At 37.0% G+C, this 18,006-nt stretch overlaps 1 pseudogene; it reads left to right on the top strand.

Annotated features, from left to right (window-relative positions):
* Window positions 1–13,752: 13,752 nt before the first annotated feature.
* LOC117279805 (zinc finger protein ZAT4-like) lies at window positions 13,753–17,476 on the top strand (annotated as a pseudogene).
* Window positions 17,477–18,006: the final 530 nt, after the last annotated feature.

Below are 18,006 nucleotides of genomic sequence, written 5' to 3'. Positions count from 1 at the left end.
GCAACCGACAATACCAAAAATATCATCAAATAGAAAGGAGAACTTTGTAAAGAAAAGAAGGGAGAAAGGGACGAGAATGGGACCTTTTGTATAAATGGACTGAGTTGAATTTACAGGGGGCTTAATAACTGGATGACTCTTGACCGGAGCCTTTGTCGGTGACCACGGTCGGAACCAACGACTTGAGATCTCAACGACAAACCCGCACTCCACTTTTGATACTGCTGTTTTTTGGGGGTTAAAGAGTGCTGAAAACTATGGCTTTTCATAACCGATTTTGCGAGCTTAAGGGAGCTATTTCGCGACTGATTTTGCCGGTTCGAGGGGGCTGTTTCACTGTCATTTTTCAGCTTATTCGGGGCTGTTTTTGGGATGCCTTTGGGGTTCATTTTTGGACAGATAAGAGGGACTGGTTTGGGGTGGTTGAGGGCAGCATTTTTGTAGCTTAATGAGGTGGAGATGAAGCTGGTTTTAGAGCTTGGTTTCAGGTGTGTTTTGGTGCAAAGTTTGGGGCTGTTTTTGGCGTCCTTTTGGGGATGGAAATTGGTGGGTTTTGAGGGCTAATTTCAATAGGTTTTGGGGAGATTTTTGTAGCTGAAGTTTGGTGAGTTTTGGGGCTGTTTTGTGGTGGTTATCGACAGCTGATTTGCGGTTGTTTTCAGTTGCGTTTTTGGTCTGCTTTTGCTGCGATTTTTGACTGGAATTTTTGCTCGTTTTTCCGCAGCTTTAAGAAGAAGAAAAAAGGGGCTGCTATTTCTTTCTTTCTTTTTTTAATGATCAGCAGTGCTCTTTTTATTCTCTCTTTCTTCCTCTTTTTACTCACATTTTTCCTTGTTGTCCCCTTCTTTCCTCCTCCCCTTTTTGACTTTTTGTTGTTTGTGTTTGGGATGGAGATGAAACTCCTTTTTTTGTGAGTGTCTGTGTGTGTTGGTGGAGGGATTATGTGAGGGAAGTGCATGGGGAAAGTGAGAGTGTGAGTGGGGAAGTGAAAAATGAGGTATTGTTGAGATGAGTGAAAAATAATTCACACATAGTCAAAAATTAAGTGTTTACATGCTACGTGTTTAAATGTTTGGGTACAACGTATATGTGAGGTGACGAGTACTTATGCGTTGTTGTTGGGTTAAAGCATGCGGGTGAGACTTGTTTCTTGTAATTTACATCTTTCTTTGATTATGGTATCCATGCTTAAACTAGTTTATTACTTAATTGATCGTTCTTTCCGCATTTTCGAACTATTTGTGATAATTGAGTATTTTTGGAAGTTGAGGTTTGGTATTGTGGAACCATTGTTGACGTAAGATTTATTCTTGTTTATTCTATCTCCCCAAATGTTATATATTCATTGTTATATGGTAAGGAAGAGTGTTAAAGTACGAAAGGTGATGTCGTGACGTATTTATCGTTCTATGATGAAATTGCGAGTAAAAGCACGAAGGGTGATGTCGTGCCGTATTTATCATTTTATGGAGAGATTGAGAGTAAAAGCACGAAGGGTTATGCCGTGCCATTATTATTGTTCCATGGTGAGGTTGAGAGTAAAAGCATGACGAGTGATGTCGTGCAATCTTTATTCATTATGTTATGTTATCCGTTTTCATTGGTTGGTGATTTACTTGACGGCTTTATGTTGTTATTTATGTTATAGCTATTGTATCCTGGTCCCCTTCGCATGCCCCTCCCAATAGTACATCTTTAATCTTTATTGTTGTTATATTGTATGTATATTTTAGTTTGCACAGGTTTAATCATGTGGGTGTCCTGTCATAACCTCGTCACTATCTCGTCGAGGCTAGGCTCGACACTTACGGAGTACATTGGGTCGGTTGTACTCATACTATACTCTGCACTTCTTGTGCAGATTTTGATACTGGTCTCAATTGTCCGTGAGGAGCATCAGCTCGGATTAGCTTATTTGGAGACTCAAGGTAGATCTGCTGGCGTCCACAGACCTTGAAGTCCCTTCCTCTTTCCTTATCTACTGTTCATTTCATTTGAGACAGTTGTACTTATTTCAAACTCTATTTGTAGAACCTCTAGAAGCTCGTGTACTTGTGATTCCAGATCCGGGTTGTACTTAGATAATTGGGTCATTATGCTACTTCGTACTTTATTGTAGTTTTATTTCTGTCTAATTGGTTAAATTGTTCGAAGTGTTTAAAATGCAAAAAAGAATAACTTTAACGTTGACTTGCCTAGCGAGTGAAATGTTAAGCGCCATTTACCTGAAGACGGATTTACCTGAAAATTTTCAAAAAAATGTGGACGTAGATGACCTAATTTGTGGTCCATTAGTGCTAGTCAAAGTAGTACTGGAATTAAATTGAACCACATGGTGAGATGTCAGTTGAGTATAAATTTTATGTACTGACAGCATAAAAATATTTATATAATCAGATTATCTATAATATAAATATGAGTAAAATTCTACAATAAATGTTAACTAGTAACCTCATAAAATAAAACTCCCTAATATGCTATAGTAGAGTAAACTATATTGGTTCTATACAATTTTTTATACGATCAGCACATATATCTTATATTCTTTTCAAAATTAACAATGCAAGGATATGTCAAGATGTGCAAGCATAGGAGATGCACTTGATACCAATTGGTTTGTTGTAACCCTTAAGAAGAAGTGGTTGAGCAGCTTTCTCATCCCAGCCATCTAGCATCTTAACTAAAGGAAAAATGAGGGAATATTTTTGAGAACAGTCTATCTTAATGTTTGAGCATGTTCTAATACTAATCAGTGCATTTAATACAATAGAAAAAGTCATAAGAAAGTGAAATGTGGGACCTAATAATTTCATTTTCATCTAAATATTTTCTTGATACGAAAGAAGTTATAATAAGAGTTTAGTTTATTGATGAATATAATTACACAATCAAGTCACTTTAAGATAATTATTGGTATACTTTTTTATAAGCATTAAATTATAATCTGCTAAAATTGATAATGAACCTGCAATAGTAGGTTAAAAATTCAATGATTGTATAAAAATCATTAAAATATCTGTGCACACAACTTAAACCAAAAATTTAATATTAGCAAAGAGGAAAGAAGCTTTCACGATCGATGAGGAACACTTCGTTTTTCATAAAAGATAAAAAAGTAGAGAAGAGACAAGGGACCATAAAGGAATTTTTGACTGTGCATTACTAAGTATAAATAATACCAACAATGTAGACTTCACAAAGCAAAATTAGGCACAAAATAATGTGTAAGCACATGTTTGATCGTCTCAATAAATTAATGCTCATTGTTTATTTTGTTTAAGTAGAGTCTGAAATATTTGAGCCGAGAGTCTATCGGAAACAGTTTTTCTACCTTTACAAAGTAGGGTTAAGATTTGCGTATATATTATCCTCCTCAAATCACACTTTTGAATACACTGAATATGTTATTATTGTTAGTTGAAGTAGAGAAGGAAATATATATGGGGTTTCTGTTTACTCTCTAATTAATGTATAACTACTACTTCTCCAAGCTATGTGCTACAGCTTAGTAGCAGATTTAAAAGAAATCCCAAATTAGTTTACAGCTAAACCTTGCACTAATATTGCCGGCTAAAACAAACGCACAAGATTAAAGGGCAGGAACCTTCATTATGTCCTCATAAAAGTTGATTATTTGTCCTTGATAATAAGGCATTCACATTGCGATTAGTGCTATGAATCCAGATAATTGTGATGTGGATCTTTGGAGCCTTGGGATAAGCAGAATAATAGAAAAAGAAATTAAAAAGTGTAAAAGAATAACGGCCAAAGAGTGCAACCTTTTAAATACAACAGCAACAATCCAGTATAATTTCATTAGTAGGTATGATGATGGTAGTGTGATCCAGTATAATCCCACTAGTAGGTCCGAGTAGGGTAGTGTGTACGCAGACCTTACCCCTACCCTGGGATAAAGAGGTTATTTCCGATAAACTCTCGGCTCTCTGCCCCCAAGAACTCCATATTTTGCTCTTGAGATGACTCGAACTCACAACCTCTTGATTGAAAGTGGAGGATACTCACCACCAGAGCAATTCACTCTTATGTCAAAGCAGTAGTACTATCATTATTTTCTTTTCCCTATTCTCAGTTGGAATTGATAGCAAAGACAAAGGAAAGAATAGTTAGTAACAGTTGAGTGTTTGAGGAGGAGCTCAGCTCAACCACAAATATGCTCAATCGAGGTTCATTTTCAGCCGTTGGATTTGGCCATTTGAGTTGACGTAGGATTCTTAGTTGAGTAGTCACATGTTCCGGGAGACTATGGATTCATCTTTAACTCATATATTTAGCTCATACATTGTATTTTTATCAAAATAAATCATTAAATAAGTATAAATAATAACTTTTTGAACCCATTAATGTGACAAAATTGTGAATCAGAACTCATAAAGTTTAATTGCACATGTTACTATGTTATGAATTGGAAAAGTAGGTTGAAATAGAAAAGTGATCGGTGGTAAGTAAGAGTAGAGATTAATAAAAGAGTGGACTGGACCACGTGGGACGGACAGGGAATTGGGCCAAAGCGGGAAGCCTAATATTAAGCCACTTATTCAGCCCAAGCTTAATGTGAATAAATACTAAGAGTTAGGTAGTGAAAGGGAGGCAATTATTTTGTTAATATTGTTACGTTTCTAACCACTTTCTCTCTTCTCTCTTCTTCTAGATTCTTCTTCTTCTTCTCCAATTCTCCTAATTCTCATTCTTCATTTTTAGTGACTACAAGTAATAATGGTGAATACTTTCCATTGATATTGAATAAAGAGTTCCAGTTTTCATTTTTGATTCTCCTAATTGTTTGATTAATTGCTTAATTGATTCAAGCCATAACAATTTGGTACCAGAGCATTCTCCTGGCGCCATAATGATTACAGAAACTCGAGCTAAAACCACTATAGAAAATGTCAAGAAATTGAAAAATCAGTTACAGAACTACATGACTGAAACAAACAAAAAATTGGAGTCTGATGAATCGAAAATGGATGATCTGAATCGAAAATTTGATGTGATGATGGAGAAGATCTCCGCCCACATGGATGGCATTCTAGGGAGCGCACCAACTGAAAGTCTTCACTTGGAAGGTTTTGGAAGCAGAGAATGGCAGACCCACATGGGCAGCACACTGGGAGAAATTTAGCGAGCAACTTTACTTATAGAGTGGAGTTCCCTTACTTTTGAGGAAGGAGATCCTCGATCATGGCTACACAAATATGAAAGGTATTTCTATTACAATCATATTACAGACCCACAACACAAATCAGAATCAGTTGTGCTTCATTTAAATGGGAGGGATGAGTCTTGGTACTTTTTCTATCAATTGAGTAGAGGAATTTTGAGGTGGTCAGATTTTATTGAAGAAATCTGCAAAAGATTCAATGAATCTGATAATAGTAACCTGGAGTTGTTGGGGGAATTCAAAAAGGTGAAACAAAAGGGGACTGCCAATGAATATCTTAAGAAGTTTGAAGATTTGAAGGCCTGGGTGTTGATAAAATACCCAACTATACCTGAGAAATTTTTCCTAGGTTTTTTCATTGAAGGCTTAAAAGAGGAAATTAGACGCACTGTGAATATGTTTGACCCTTATTCCTTAAGCCATGCTGTGGAGAAGGCTAGGCACGAGAAGAACTTGATTGATACCATGGCCAAGAAGAGTAGATTCAATGGAGTCAGGAGTGTAGGGCAGTACAAAGGGTCTAATCTACCATCAGGGAACAAATCCTTGGGAAACTTACAAAAAGAAGGTACTAATACAACTATGTCAGAGACTAAATTGTTTGCAGCTAGGAAGGCAATGGGTGAATGTTAAAATGTGGGGGGAAATACTTTCCAGGTCATGTGTGCAAGAATAGATAACTAAACACACTGTCTGGAAGTATTGAACAGGAGGAAGAAATAATAGAGTTGAATGCAGAAGGAGAGGCTATGCCTATTGGAATGGTAGAGGAGTGACGAGCGCAAAGCACATACTTAAATTAAGCTCGCTAGTCAAAGATAATATAGTATAATTATCGTATCCACAGGGATTGAATTTAAATAGTATTATCTTAGTTTGTAGCTAGATTGCTATCCAGGAGGATCAACAATGAAGATTTATATAATTAAGAATTGAAACTAAATAAGAACCTAAAGTATTGACTAATGACAATCTCAACAAAGGTAAGCAAGGAAGTTATCAATGGGAGAAAATATGGGTTGATAGGATAAGTGCAAGATAATTGTTCGGGATCTAACTCTAGATAATTCACTTCTAATGTTCAAGTGAGTCTCTCGAATTTACTTAATTATCAGTACAAATATTTAGTAGAAACTACTCTCTCGATTAAGTTTCAACCTCAAAATATAAACCAATTTAAGCTCGATGAAGATATGTAAGAATTCGTAATGGATTGGTCTTTAGGAGAACCTCTTTCGATTATCCTCCTAACTAGGTTTAATCAAGGATTCAACTAGCCTCTTTTGATTACTTAGAAGATCTATGAACTCAACCAACAACATAGTGCAAATATATCACAAGTTATGCCTCTTTCGATTACAAGAACAAGTGAATATAGATGCAACAATTAAATCTTTCAAAAATGATTCAAATACATAAACATAGAGTTATAATCCACAAACGACCATCAATATACCAAATCCATCAAAACCCAAATGGTTCTACTCCATAGATATAGAGGAGTTCTTCACAAATGAAACAAAAATAGAGAAAAATATAAATACAATCCAAACTCGGATTTGAGTGAGGAAGGAAGGATGAAATCTTCGTTCTCTTGCTTCTCCTTCTTCTCCTAAGCTTCCCTAGGTCTAAGGTATGTCCAATAGCCCCTCAAAAATGGTGTTTTGGGGTATTTAATCCGCCCCCAAAAAAAATCCGGACGAAACTACCCTCTCTTAGCAAAATAGGGCTTTTCTCGGACAGGACATGCGTGACCGCGCACCTGGTCGCGCACTTTGCACACGATTCCGCCCCAAGTGCGCGCCCAGTGCGCGATCGTGCACTTGGTTGTGCACCTGGGTTATATACGTTAGGAATTTGGGAAAGTGTAAAACATAAAAGTTGAAGCCCTTTTAAATAAATTTCCAACGATATATGTTAGAGCCTAAATAGAGTTCCGAGCGAAATGTTATGTGCATTTTACTGGACACTGCACAATATACCTGCTCGATTCTTCGTTTCATTCCACTATCATCTGTTGATCCCCGAACACGATCCCAACTTAACCCTTGGGCTTTTACTTAAATTTCAAAGATCCAAATAGCATGAATTCATACCACAACATCTACATAGCTCGAAATCACTCCTATAGTACATAAAACATATAATAAGTGCAAAAAATGCATAATTAAAGCTCAACATAAGTAAAGTGCAGTAAATTAGAGTGCAATAAGTGACTAAAATACGGGATTATAGCCTGCCATCAACACCCCACATATAAACCATTGCTAGTCCTCGAGCAATAAAACTACACTTCACATAGACATGATATTTTTAAACAACTCTCCTAACTCATCACACCAAGAATAATAAAACAAATTATGCACAATACCGTAACATCCTCGCCTCAAGATTTGACTCAAGAGCACCACGCATTTTTCACAACTTGCTCACTCTAACACAAAGCTCAATGACATTACCCTTCCTTCATGAATCAAGTTCTCTCACACAAGAATAGAGAGTAGTTCCACAAACGATAAAGTTTAAGAACAATTAGGAACTTAAGATAGGAATAATTAGCTCACTCTCAGAAACAACATTCATATTCCACAAAAGATGTACCATAATCTTGCCCGTAATGTACTACTCTACTAATTGAGATCATTCAGTCAAGGATCAAGTAAGGCTTTATTTGGTTGTAATGTAGGCTGCGGAACGGGTAGGATATGTTTGAACATATTAACTACACCTCCCTAAGTACTTTAATACATACAATTAACCATTCAAAACCCCATACTATGTCAAACCATAACTCCACATTTACATCAATATATGTCAACTCCCCACTTCTTTAAGCACAAATACATTAAGAGTTATCACTATCAATGATTTTTTTTCTCAATCATACACTTATTTTGTTTCTTTCTTTTTCAATTCAAGTGGCTTTTTCTTTTTCAAAATAGTGCACATTTCTCCTTAGTTCAATAATTCCACTCAAAAACCAAACCAACCACCCCACACTTCAACTTTTACAAAGTTCATACAATTTCAAGTGCTCGCGAGAGGTAAATGATTCGATTAGATGGTCAATTCAAACAAATGGGTAAGGCTTGCAGTGTGGTTACCAAAGAAACATGATTCCAGGATCAACGGGGTTAACTAAGATACATAACAATTAGGTGGGTACAACATATAACTGGCTCAACGAAAAAATATCTATATCACTTCCGAGACTGAATGAAACTACTATTTCGCTTTGCAAACATACGGGGCAAGTTCTAGACATCAAATGTAATGCACAGAATACGCAAAATATCACACACATGGCACAAGACTCACTCAATATCGGACTCATCAAGACACTCTAATCAAAGTTGTTAAGCAAAGTTAAGATCATACAATTTAAGGTGCTTATACAAGAGTCAAAAACTGAGCTTAAGCGTCACAACTAAAGTAATTACTATTCTTAAGGAATAATGCAGTCAAGAGATATTGCTTGCATTTAAAATCACAGCACAAGATCTCCTACTCCTAAAAGAAAAGAAAATAAAACTAACTACACCTGGTTCAAACAAAACCCTTGGAAAAGAACTGCGACACAAAGAAAATAATATATATATTTTTTTCGACTTTAAAAATTTCAATCAAAAGAACTGAAAACACACACAAGAAACACAAACAAACAGTTATTTACATATTTACATCCCACCCCCACACTTTAAATTGTGGAATGTCCCCATGACACACAAATAAAAAACAAGAGGTAAAGGAAACTTCTCTGGACTTTTTCCGTTTCCGAGAACTTGTGAACTCCACCCCTAATTCACAATACATTTTTCGATTTCGCTCCTCGGGATTCTTTATGGAGCTCATCAGGCCAAAGTCCTTTAGGGATTTTTGAAAGACCCGCTCTTTTCTTTCTTTCTTGGCCTCATTTTGAGCGAAGGATTATTCTTGTAGGATTATCCTTAACTTGATTCTGCATTCATTTACAAAATCAATCCCTGCATATTCCCATAAATCACCCAAAACAAAATCCACGTGATCAAGGTTAGAGTAAGAAAATGAAGAGGAAAGGTCATGTGAGTACTTCTCTGGAAATTCCAACACCATTTGTTCCTCATTATCTTCTACTAAAAATTGCAATTGTGGATAGAGGATTGAACTCTTCTTGTATTGCTTCATAATCAACCAAAGCCTCATTTTCAATCATTTCAGTTGAAACAGAGTCCTCTTGCAGAGTGGACAACTCTCTTTGTAGATGTTCATCATTTATGGTAGGCTCATTCTCACAAGGTATCTCCTCCATGTATTCACCATTACAATGCAATGACCTTTCTGAAAGTATACTTATTAGTTGATCCACTTGCATTGTCAGGTTGTTAGAGGCTTCAACATCATGTGTGAACTTCTCTTCCTTTAACCTCTCATCCACATTATTAATGAACTTATACATAAGCTCTTCTAAACTAACATTCTCCTCTTGAGGTGGGTGTCTCGCTTCGCTTGTATTCAAGTCAAAATAAGGGTTTTCATCCCAACCAGAGTTAGAATTTACCCATATGAATCCTCATACATGTACGGACTAGAGACGAAGTGAGAGTGTTCAAAAGATGAACCATAGGAAGAATACCTACCTGCTTGACAATCAACCCATAGATGATTCCCACCGCATTTAAAACACATAGCAGACTGACGACAGTGTTCAGCTGCTAACTCTTCAACCGTTTTTTAGGCTGGTTGTACTTCATCTTTACAACATTTAGAGTTCAGTAACAAGAATATGTTTTTCAAGATTTCTTCAACAAAAGAAATCTTGAAGAGAAGTTAACATAACAAAACTAAAAAAATAAAGTAAAGATAAAAATAAATTCCTGAATTAGCACTACAAACTATTTCCAACACTATTAATTACCAATCTCCGACAACGACGCTAAAATTTGACGAGCGCAAAGCACACACTTAAATTATGATCGTTAGTCAAAGATAGTATAGTATAATTATTGTCTCCACATGGATTGGATTTAAACAGTAATATCTTAGTTTGTAGATAGATTGCTATCCAGGAGGATCAACAATGAAGATTTATACAATTAAGAATTGAAACTAAATAAGAACTTAAACTATTGACTAATGACAATCTCAACAAAGGTAAGCAAGGAAGTTATCAATGAGAGAAAATAAGGGTTGATAGGATAAGTGCAAGATAATTATTCGGGATCTAACTCTAGATAATTCACTTCTAATGTTCAAGTGAGTCTCTCAAATTCACTTAATTATCAGTACAAATATTTAGTAGAAACTCCTCTCTCGATTAAGTTTCAACCTCACAATATGAACCAATTTAAGCTCGGTGAAGATATGCAAGAATTCGTAATGGATTGGTCTTTAGGAGAACCTCTTTCGATTATCCTCCTAACTAGGTTTATTCAAGGATTTAACTAGCTTTTTTCGATTACTTAGAAGAATATATGAACTCAACCAACAACATAGTGCAAATATATCACAAGTTATGCCTCTTTCGATTACAAGAACAAATGAACATAGATGCAACAATTAAATCTTCCAAAAATGATTCAAATACATAAACATAGAGTTATAATCCACAAACAACCATCAATACACAAAATCCATCAAAACCCAAATGATTCTACTCCATAGACATGGAGAAGTTCTTCACAAATAAAACAAAAATAGAGGAAAACATAAATACAATCCAAACCCGGATTTGAGTGAGGAAGGAAGGATGAAATCCTTGTGCTCTTGCTTCTCCTTCTTCTACTAAGCTTCCCTAGGTCTAAGGTATGTCCAAAACTCCCTCAAAATGGTGTTTTGGGGTATTTAATCTGCCCCCAAAACAAATCCCGGACAAAACTACCCTTTCTTAGCGAAATAGGGCTTTTCCCAGACAGGACATGTGCGACCGCGCACCTGGCCGCGCACTTTGCACACCATTCTGCCCCAAGTGCGCACCCAGTGCACGATCACGCAATATACATTGGGAATTTGGTAAAGTGTAAAACATTAAGGTTGTAGCCCTTTTAAATAGATTTCCAACGATATATTGTGGAGCCCAAATGGAGTTCCGAGAAAAACGTTATGTGTATTTTACTGGACACTGCGCAATATACCTGCTCGATTCTTCGTTTCGTTCCACTATCATCCGTTGATCCCCGAACACGATCCCAACTTAACCCTTGGGTTATTACTCAAATTCAAAACTCCAAAATAGCATGAATCCATGCCATAACATCTACATAGCTCGGAATCACTCCTATAGTGCATAAAACACATAATAAGTGCAAAACACGCATAATTAAAGCTCAACATAAGTAAAGTGCAGTAAAGTAGAGTGGAATAAGCGAATAAAATATGGAATTATAGCCTACCATCAAGGAGATACTGGATGAGGCCGTCAGTCCCAATGCACTTTCTGGCACAATAACTTCTACTACCATAAAGCTTAGAGGGGTGTATGGGAAGAAGATGCCAAATATCTTAGCAGACAGTGGAAATACCAAAAGTTTTATAGCTAGTGAGACTGTAAAATACCTAGGATGCATAGTTAAAGATGATACACCTATGAGAGTAGTTGTGGCTAAATAAGGGCTATCTAATGAGTTACCAATCTTGTCCTCAATTCAGTTGGAAAACTCAATGGATATACTTTGAACATAAGCTAAGATTACCGGATATTGATGGGTGTGATGTGGTCTTAGGAGTGGATTGGATGAGGAAGCATAATCCCATTCTATTTGATTTCATTGAATACAGGCTACAAGTGATTGTGAAGGTAAAAAGGGTGGACCTTAAGGGATATTCTGAGGAAGGTAAGCTCCATAGCATGACAGCTGGTGGAGTGAAGCACCTTCTTAGAAAAGGGAAGGTGTTGCGGGCTCATTTATATACAACTACTACTAAGGTTACTGAAATACAAGTGGCCATACCTAAAAGAATAAGTGAAGTACTTGAGGAGTTTTCAGATGTGTTTGAAGAGCCAAAGTCCTTGCCACCACAAAAAAGCCATGATCATTTTATCCCCCTTAAACCTGATGCAACAACAGTGAGTATCAGACCTAATAGGTACAATTACTTCCAGAAAAATAAAATAGAAAAGCAAGACAATGAGATGTTAAGTAGTAAAATTATTCAGCCGAGTCATTTTCATTTTTCCTCACCTGTATTGCTAGTTAAAAAGAAGGATGGGAGTTGGAGGTTCTGTATTAATTATAGGGAGCTAAATAAGATGACTATAAAGGATAAATTTCCTATTCCTTTAGTAGATAATTTTATGGATGAACTTAATGGATCCTACATATATTCCAAGATTGATCGAAGGTCTAGGTATCATCAAATTAGAATGGAGAGTTTTGTCATTTATAAAACTACATTTAGGATACATTTGGGCCATTATGAGTTTAGAGTCATGCCATTTGGCTTGACAAATGCTCGTGCAACCTTTCAGAGCCTGATGAACCATGTTTTCAGACCTTTTCTAAGAAAATTTATCCTAGTATTCTTTGATGACATACTAGTCTACAGTCCAACAGTGAGCAGTCATGTAGATCACCTCAGACAAGTCCTACAAGTCTTACAGAAGGAGAAACTCTATGCTAAATTGTCCAAGTATGCCTTTGGACAAGATAAAGTGGAGTATTTGAGCCATATTATTTCTTGTCAAGGAGTAGCAATTGATCCTGCCAAGATAGACTCTATGATAAATTGGTCTGCCCCCAAGTCATTCAAGGGGTTTCTGGGCCTTACATGCTACTATAGAATATTTGTGAAGTCCAATGGCATCAGTAGACCACTGACCAACCTACTTAAGAAAAGTTCCTTCCAATGGAATGAGGAGGCAGAGGAGTCCTTTCAGAAGCTGAAGGAAGCCATGTCCACGGCACCTGTATTAGCCTTACAAGACTTCACCAAACCTTTTATTGTAGAGATTGATACATGCTCTACAGAAATGGGAGTTGTTTTAATGCAAGAGGGCAGACCTATAGATTATCTAAGTAAGGCTTTGTCCACAAAGAATAAGGGACTATCCACCAATGAAAAAAATTACATGACAGTCTTAACAGCAGTGGATAAATAGAGACACTACTTATAATGTGTTCATTTCATTGTGAGAACAGATCCCGAGAGCCTAAAATACCTACTAGAGCATAAAGTCACCACAGTACTATAACAGAAGGGTCTCACTAAGCTCTTGGGACTTGACTATAAAATTCAGTACAAAAAGGGTTCTGAAAATAGAGCAGTTGATGCTTTATCCAGGAGATAAGAAGAAACTGCTAATTCTACCTTATTGGTTATTTCCACTACACATCCTGCTTGGCTAGAAGAAGTTAGCCAATCCTATGAAGATGATCCTTTGGCTACTCACCTATTGGCTGAGTTAATAAGAACATCTCATGGTAATTCTGACTACACACTACACTGGGGAATAATCAAGTACAAACAAAAGATATATATAGGAAAGGGTAACACATTGAGAAGAAGAGTGGGAAGCATTGCATCAATCACCATTGGGAGGTCACTCAGGGCAACAAGGTACTTATAAGAGGTTACAGATGAATTTTTATTGGCAAAATATGAAGTCAGACAGTTGTAAATGGGTCAGTGAGTGTCATATATGTCAAAGGGTGAAATCAGAGAATGTTCACTATCCTGGATTACTACAGCCTCTTCCTATTCCTGAGCAAGCATGGCACGACATTTATATGGATTTTGTAGAAGGATTACCTACTTCAAATCAGAAGAATGCAGTTTTGGTGGTGGTTGATAGATTCACTAAGTATGGTCACTTTCTGCCTCTTAAACATCTCTTTACAGCGCAGGATGTAGCAGAATTATTTCTCAAGGAAATTTATAGAGTGCATGGTATTCCTAGGTCCTTAGTGTCTGACAGGGATCCAGTTTTCACTAGTCACTTTTGGCGGTACCTTTTCAGATCCATGACACCAAACTCAATTTGTGTTTAGCTTATCACCCTCAGAGTGATGGCCAAACAGAGAGGCTCAACGGGTGTATGGAAACTTACGGCCATGGTTTTTGATAATCCTAAGCAATGGATTAAGTAGCTTCACATGGAAGAGTGTGGTACAACACCAACTACCACATTGCTCTAAAGGTCACACCTTTTGAAGCATTATATGGGTATGCACCACCCTAGCTACCAATGGGATCATTACCAAGTTCTGGGCAGACTATGGCAAGTGTAAGTCTAGCCCAAAGACAATACATGATGCAGACACTTAAGGGCAACCTAACTCGAGCACAGTCACACATGAAATTCTTTGTGGACAGATCTAGGTCGGAAAGAACCCTAGAGGTTGGGGACAAAGTCTATCTTAAGCTACATCCGTATAGACAATCATCGATCGAGGTTTGCATAAATGTTAAGTTGTGTTCTCGTTATTATGGTCCTTATAAGATATTGAAGAAAGTGGGAACATTAGAATACCTCTTAGAGCTTCCTGAAGGCTCTCAAATTTATCCAGTCTTCCACGTCTCTCAACTCAATAAGAGAATCGGTCCAACTATCGAGCCTCAGCTTCAGCCACCATCGTGTGATACTAACGGTCGGGTGTTGATTCAACCAGTGGCCATATTACAATAAAAAATGGTGAAGATTGATAATGGCGTGGGAGTTAAAGTGTTGGTTCAGTGGGCAAATCTTAGGGAGGAGGATGCTACATGGGAAGATTGGGGGTATATCAAGCATCACTTTCCTAATTTTGTGGCTCAACATCGACCTTGAGGACAATGATATTCTCTAAGGGATGGGGGATGTTATGAATTGGCAAAGTAGGTTGAAATGGGAAAGTGATCGATGGTAGGTAAGAGTAGAGATTAATAAAAGAGTGGACTGGGCCACGTGAGACAGACAGGGAATTGGGCCAAAGCGGGAAGCCCAATATTAACAGCCACTTATTTAGCCCAAGCTTAATGTGAATAAATACTAAGAGTTAGGTAGTGAAAGGGAGGAAATTATTATGTTAATTTTGTTACGCTTCTAACCACTTTCTCTCTTCTCTCTTCTTTTAGATTCTTCTTCTTCTCCGATTCTCCTAATTCTCATTATTCATTTTCAGTGACTACATGTAATAATGGTGAATACTTTCAATTGATATTGAATAAAGACTTCCAGTTTCCATTTCTGATTCTCCTAACTATTCGATTAATTGCTTAATTGATTCAAGCCATAACATACTACTACCATTTACCTTTTTCTCTCTTTTTATCTTTGCTTCCATGCATGGATATCTCCTCCTCCTAATTCCAAATATAGTTTTTTAGACAGAGAAACATAAGAGAGAGAGTCTTTGTATGTGTGTTCATCCTCATCATTAGCAACAAAGGTAACTGAGTACTCTCTGACCCTACAAATTAGGATGTTTTATTTATATTTCATTTACCTAAAGAGCTAAGCTAGTGGCTCAGTAACAGAGTGAGTGAGGAGAAAATTCCCTTTTCATGATAGTATTTTACTCCTTATTTTTCAAACCTGTTTTGAAAATACTTTTCTTGAGTCAAAGGTCTATTAGAAACTATCCATCTATCTCACACAAAGGTAGTGGTCATGTCTGTATACACCTTACCCTCCTCTGACCCCATTTGCATGATCAAATTTGATATATTGTTGTTGTTGTTTGATCCTGCACCAGCTACTTAACGTGTCTTTTTCTTGCTTATCAGATCTTGTTCTTGATCAAGATTTTAATTCTTTGATCAGCTTACAATTCAGATTCCTGAATTCCCACTTCAGATTTCAGATTTTCAGCTTCTTGATCGTGTTTCTTGGGCCTTACTCTATTTTGTTAGAGTTTTCTTGTTGGTATAGTAGAATGACATACAAAGTTTTAGCATAGTTGAGCTTGTGAGGAACACTAGTAAAAAAATTGGACTTTTTCTTGATCATCTGATCCAATTCTTGTTTCTTTGATTTATTTATTTTTTTGAACTCAATTTCAACGGGAGAAGATCAAGAACAAAAACATGCATACAAATTGTGTAACAAAAGTTTTCCATGTGGAAGATCCTTGGGAGGTCATATGAGGTCTCATTTCATTAATTCAGCTGATGAAAAGCATACCAAAAAGAAGATTTCAAAGCTAGCAGAGTCAAGTGAAGATACTTTACTTACCAATCAGAACAAAATTTGCAAAGAATGTAGCAAAAGTTTCTCATGTTGGAAAGCATTATTTGGCCACATGAAATGCCGCTCAACTAGAATACTACAACAACAACAACAACAACTCAGTATAATTGCACAAGTGGGGTCTGAGGAGGGTAGTGTATACACAGACCTTACCCCTACCCGGGGAGATAGAAAGGTTGTTTCCGATAGACCCTCGGCACAAGAATGTCACTCAACTAGAATCCCGTCAAAAAATAGTGTAGAAGAAGATTCTTGGAATAGCCAATATTCTGATAGTGAAGCAGCACCACCACCAAATAAGAAGAAAAGATCATCAAAAAAAACTTCCTCTACTTTAACTTTTTCTACAAATAATTCTGAGTTTGAGCAAGAACAAGGGGATGTTGCTATGAGCTTGATAATGCTTTCAAGAAATGAAGGAAATTATCAGTCTCAGCAAGCTCGATCGCCGAGTCAATCACGTGTACTAAAATCAGCCCAGTGCACTAAGCTCCCGATATGCGTGGGGTTCGAGGAAAGCCCGGACCAGAAGGGTCTATTGTACACGGTCTTACTCTGCATTTCTGCAAGAGGTTGTTTCCATTGCTTAAACCCGTGACCTCCTGGTCACATGGCAGCAATTTTACCAATTACTCCAAGGCTCCCTTCAACTCAATCACATCTACAAACTGATATAAATGGGAACAAGAGGTCCAAATGTAAGGATGGTGAATTTATCAAGAAGAAAAAGGGACATGAGTGTCCAATTTGCTTCAAGATTTTCCAATCAGGTCAAGCTTTAGGTGGTCACAAAAGACCCCACTTAATTGCTGAAGCCAAAAGCAAAATATTCAAGCTGTTGAAATACATAAACCAATACAGAAATCAGATATTTCTTGGATCTTAACATGCCTGCTCCTGTTGAAAAAGAGAGCAATGAGCATATTGAGTTTCAATCATGGTGGATTGGAAGTAGTCACAAACATGAGCAACTAGTTGGCTTAATCTCTTAACTGATCCAAGTTTTCACAAGTGTATAGATTCATTAATTCTTTACATAATTGAAGTGTTCAATTCACAACAGCATCTCCATTTAGCTCGGGAATCTTAGTAGCTCAGTTAGTTAACTACCTAAACTACCACCTCATTGGTGGGGGTTCGATTTTCCACCTTGTAATACCATCCCTATTTCACCTTCCCCTCCCCCTTATAATAAGAAAATATTTAAAAAAATGGCAGTCTGGTGCACAAGGCATCCCGCATTCACGCAGGGTCAGCAGAAGGGTCGCATTTCAAGGGGTGTGAGAGACAACTTACCCTAATGCAAGTATTAATGGCTGCTTCCACGGCTCGAACTCGTGACTTATAAGTCACACCGTTGCTCCATGAGCTACGGAGCAACCATTTTCAGTTAGAGATTGAAATTTTTGATCTTTTTTAGATAAGCTTCTTTTCTATTTAATTTTCTTTTTCAATACATTTTAGGCTTTTAGCTTCTACTTGAGCTAGACTTGGGCTCTGAAGGGTAAACTTTTTCTGGTATAATAATTTTCCTTTATCCTTTTCTTGGTGTAGAAGGGAAATGAGTGAGGTGTTGACACTAGAGCATCAAGCAATGAAGAAGAGAAATTGCATTTTTATGGTATAAACAAAGATTAGCAGTGAACTCAAAGGTGGTTCATGGTTGAATAGTCACCTACCATAG

The sequence above is a fragment of the Nicotiana tomentosiformis genome, chromosome 12, assembly GCF_000390325.3.
Source record: "Nicotiana tomentosiformis chromosome 12, ASM39032v3, whole genome shotgun sequence".
Lineage (NCBI taxonomy): Eukaryota > Viridiplantae > Streptophyta > Magnoliopsida > Solanales > Solanaceae > Nicotiana > Nicotiana tomentosiformis.
This window is presented reverse-complemented; position numbering and strand designations above follow the sequence as displayed.